The sequence below is a fragment of the Sprattus sprattus genome, assembly GCF_963457725.1.
Source record: "Sprattus sprattus genome assembly, chromosome: 6".
Classification (NCBI taxonomy): Eukaryota; Metazoa; Chordata; class Actinopteri; order Clupeiformes; family Clupeidae; genus Sprattus; species Sprattus sprattus.
Genome location: NC_137925.1, coordinates 27,907,517 through 27,912,730, shown reverse-complemented (window position 1 = coordinate 27,912,730; position 5,214 = coordinate 27,907,517).

Below are 5,214 nucleotides of genomic sequence, written 5' to 3'. Positions count from 1 at the left end.
CTCGAGGTGATTTGACTTCTTCTCACCGAAGGAGGAGCGCGCGGGGTTCGGAGGGAGTCAGCCAAGCAGCTGCAGGCAGGGGAGGGGTTGTGGCGTCATTGGCCTGCGGAAGCAAGCTGACATGAGGGCGCATGGAATGGAAAAAAATAAATCCCTATAATTGAGAGTTCAGTAATCGAGTTTTTACATAGTCTTGTCAACTGTAAACGCCAGACCCGGAACACTTGTTTGTGACGCCAAATATTTCGCCCGATAAAACCCAATACAATGTTGCCCTCCTTTTTAGGTCAGCATGAAACGATCAATATTTTGTCCTTTCATTACTGATTGCTTTCCACCTTGCCGTTTTTGTCAAGAGGGGTTCCATTAATGTGGATGCCAGCCCCCAACACATTCGCTGTAATGTGAAACAGGTAGGCCCTATAGTGCAGGAACATATCTGTGACTGTGACACGAACTTATCTGTGACACGAAAGCCGCCAATTCATTGCTTTGTGAAAAGTGTTTCAATGTTACAGGGCTAGGCCTACTTGATCCACTCGAAGTCTTAAAGAACTACAAATCTGTGGTATTGTTGCCTTACTCCAGGTGTTACACAGATAGTGTAGGATAGTAACTGTTGGCTTAATAAGGAGCACTGCTGCCACCTACAGATAATATGTTAGCAGGGGGCCTAGTCATGTGCTCTGCTGACCTCCCACTTCCACTGAAAGGTGTCAGACCCTACAGACGTATCGCCTAGCTTTTCTCATCACAAACAGGCACTGATTATGCCTGATAATAACATTTTATTATCTGTGAGGTATTTGATTATTTGTGTATGTCAAGAAACAATATTTGATCAAATCTTGAATAAGGCAAACTGCCTCAGTACATCATCATTAAGGTGTAACTTTTGGAGTAATAGGAGTAGCCTATTCACTTCACTATTCACTTACAAAACAAATGTTTTCATTATTCTAGCCAGCGCCTCTGTCATTTGGGTGTGTTATATCTGCAAACGCCTCTCCATTTTTGTGAGTGTTCAAATGTGATGACAAAAAAATAATAAGGGCCTGCCCCATGGCACTGCCAATCGTACACCTTCCGACGCCATGCAGAGAAGAATTCTCCAGGAGGATTCAAGAAGGGATATTATTATGGAATCAGATCAATGCCATAAATATTTTGTAATCTGTAATATAGATTTTGTATCTGTAATATTGATTTTGTATAGTGAAACCATCTACACTTTCAAAACCTATCTACAGATATGGATTTCAAATACGAAATGTATCTACACTTCCAAAAACTATCTTCACTTTCAAAATCTATTTACAGATACGGATTTCAAATAGGAAATGTATCTACACTTGCAAAAACTATCTACACTTTCAAAAACTATCTTCACTTTCAAAATCTATCTGCAGATATGGATTTCAGTTACGGATTTCAGTTCGCATTACGGATTTCAAGTACGAGTTACGGATTTCTGTTACGAATTACAAAATCTTTTTGGCACTGTCTTAACTTCCTTTCTAAAGAGCCAATCAGCGCTTTTTGCAGATTTTCTAAAGCGCCAATCAACACATTGTATCCTGTACTGACTAGCCAATCAGCGCTAGCTTGCTGGGAACTGGGAAAGTTGAGTGTAACGTGTATGCAGCTGTCATGGATCAGAGACCGAGAAATGGCACAAGTAAGAAGTCCTATATTTGGAGTTGTTAATAAAGTCATTGTAAAACGCACAATCAGTCAGTGGTTTGCACTCCACACTTCGTTCCACCTGTTTCAAAGATCCCTGTCGTTGTATGGAAGATATTAGGATCTGCTTTGGTAGCTAATGAAAGCTAACGTTAGCATTTTCGTGATTGATCTCCTATTCACATTTTATTAAGTTAACCATGAACAGTATTCATATGACCCATTATCACGATGAGAACATTTAGCAGACAGACTGCTATTGTCTTGTTCTCCAGACACGCAAAGTGATGGTGGGGGTATACCGTTAAGTGCATCCTCAACAACTGGATAATGACCAGCCTGATTTCAAAACCACCTTGCAATGTCATTTTCGTTTCTTTTCATGGCACTTTGGGGTAGCCTATTTGTAACCATTTTCTGAAGTCTTCTTTATTGTGTATTTTTTGTGGAAGCGAGTTTTCTAGCGTCTCAGTGGAGGCAGCAAGCGAGACCAATTTCTTAGTTACAATGCGTTCTGCACCCAAGCGATCTCTGAATCGCCAGAGCCTAAGATTAACTAAATAGTACAGGTGTTCATCAGCCCTTTGGGCCAGACATAAGACATGCTTGTTAAACTTCCCCCAAGTCGTTCGTACACCGAATTTTATTCAAACCATGCGGGGGAGACCCCAGATCTCTCCCTAGGCACAGTAGGCAGAGGGGTGGCAGATTTAGGTCATAAGTATTGAATAATAATGAGCGGGCCAGCAGTTGCCAGCAAGCTAGCGCTGATTGGCTAGTCAGTACAGGATACAATGTGTTGATTGGCGCTTTAGAAAATCTGCCAAAAGCTCTGATTGGCTCTTTAGAAAGGCTGTAAAAAACAGTGCCAAAAAGATTTTGTAATGCGTAACAGAAATCCGTAATGCGTAACTGAAATCCGTATCTGCAGATAGATTTTGAAAGTGAAGATAGTTTTTGAAAGTGTAGATAGTTTTTGAAAGTGTAGATACATTTCGTATTTGAAATATGTATCTGTAAATAGATTTTGAAAGTGAAGATAGTTTTTGAAAGTGTAGATACATTTCGTATTTGAAATCCGTATCTGTAGATAGGTTTTGAAAGTGTAGATGGTTTCACAGATACTTAATCTATATTACAGATACAAAATCTATATTACAGATTACAAAATATTTATGGCATTGATCTGATTCCATATATTATGGGGGGAGATTGAGTGAGATGATGAAGTGGCTGACCTGTGAACCAATTCGGCTATTGTCCCATATGATAACGTACCTGGGCTGCTTGGCCCCCTTGTCATGAAGAGGTAGTCTGTTGTGGAGAGTGTCCAGAGATGTGATCATCTGTGCAGTGTCTGTTGTGGAGAGTGGCCAGAGATGTGATCATTTGTGCAGTGTGCTATGGGGCTGGGAAGGTGAAGGGGCGTCATTTTGACTCATAGCTGCACACATCCTGTTGTCATCATGGTGTCCTGGGACGCTGATGATGGCACATTGTCTGTGATATTTCTGTTGTTCCCTCTTTTTTTGCAAGGTGGAAACCTGCCTCATCCATGTTTATGAGCTCACGAGGCACTGCATCTGCCTCTAGCTCCACGACTCTCTGAAATAAAGACAACATATTGTAGGACAGTCCTAAAAGTTTCTTTTGAAAGATGAGACACTGCAGAGACTCGCTCTGTTGATGTTTTGAAATATGATATTATCTGCCATTATGTTGTCCTGCAATTCTCAGAATTTGATGCAGTTATTTGCATTGACCGTATTAACAATGGGAGACTCCTGCTCTAGGATGAAGGGTTGACCTCTTCCACCAGATCCCTTCTTTCTTGCAGTTCTGTCAAAACATTTAAACGGTTTTAAGGATAGAGCCTTCCCATTATTTAAGTATAGTGCGGGGTGTATGGGGCGACAGTGGTACAGGAGGTAGAGAAGTCGTTTAGTAATCAGAAGGTTACTAGTTTGATTCCCTGTCGAAGCGTCCTTGAGCAAGACACTGAACCCCTAATTGCTCCTGATGTGCAGTGTGCCATCAGTGTAAATATAAAAAATGTGTCCTTGTAAGTCGCTATGAATAAAAGCGTCTGCAAAATGTAATGAAAATGAAATGTATCTTACTGTACCAGTAGGAGTGCAGCTCTTACAGATACCAGTTCTCATTTTCAAATATCCAGATGATACTTGCAAAAGTATGGCGGCTCAGCTTGGGTTCAATCTCTTGCCTAGCCTCCATCATGCTCATCCAATGATTAATCACACGGTCAACCACAGTCACTCTGATTCCAGTAATTATGTTCCTGACTCCCCTTCCCTTCCCAGTCTTACTTCACCTCTTCCTCCTCCTCCTCTTCCTCTAGTTCTCACCCCCAAAATCTGTCCAATATCGGCCCCCATGGTTGTCCCAACCAAATGTTAACCTTGTTAAATGTTGGCCTATTCATAGAGCTTAAGCTCTGATTTGTAAGTGAACTCTAAAACAAATGTTCTAAAAAAAAAATCATGTTTCCACATGTCAATGTAGAAAGGGGACTGGCAAAATAGCGATGTAGATACCAATGTTATAAAATTACAAACTGAGTGTAAAGCAGAGAATGAGCATTTTGTTTGGCACATTTCCTAAATAATAATAACTTTGTTATTTAAGTGAGTTAATGTTTTCAGATGTTTCAAGAATCACTGTTAGTGTTTAAACATTTGTAAACATGTACTTAAAAAAAATAATGTAAAAAAAAACTCTAATAAGTGATGCTTTATAAAACCTCTTAAAAACTTTAAAAACAGCTTCCCTTAAAAAGAGGAGGAAAGAAGATGCAACCTCACAGTAAAATTGAGATACACTCAACCAGAAATTGACAGCTATACCAAAACATTAATAACCAGTAACTGCTAGGGAAGGGTGAAATGGTCCGAGCTGATAAGGATATCTTTCTCTGATGTGCTCACGGAAGCGAAACCAGTGCAAACCCTGGGAAAAATGACTTCTGAATAAACCTGAATAAACAAGAGTTTCAATGAAGTCAGAGACTTGCCTCCTGACCCTGGAATGATTGTAAGGGTCTACCGCTCTGTATACAACTGTCCACACGTAAACATTTCATTCCACTGAGGTAATTGACAGACCACTTCCCTACAATAGGTTTAGGCAGCAAGAACTGTATGGTAATATAAAGACATCATTATCTTGAACAAAAGACAGTAGTTATTTCCTGAAGAAAAAAATAGCCTCTGTCGCATCAAAATACTTCCTCCTCTTAGCGTTACAAGACGTATTGTCTCGTTATGTTTTAAAAACAGCCTCTACGAGGTCCTCTTTGATCAGATTAATGGGTATGTTGTTTGTTGTTGAGTCAAGTCAAATGTCTCTTTAATGGTTATATTTCTACTTGTCTGGTCAAAGTTATGAACAGTTCAACATTAGATTTGACTTTTTGTTTGCCAGAAGGAAGCTCCTCTTCAGCATGGCATGTTTTGCATTATCTCACAACAGATCAGTTTTATTTATTGTATGGTAAACACTCTTACATTTTAT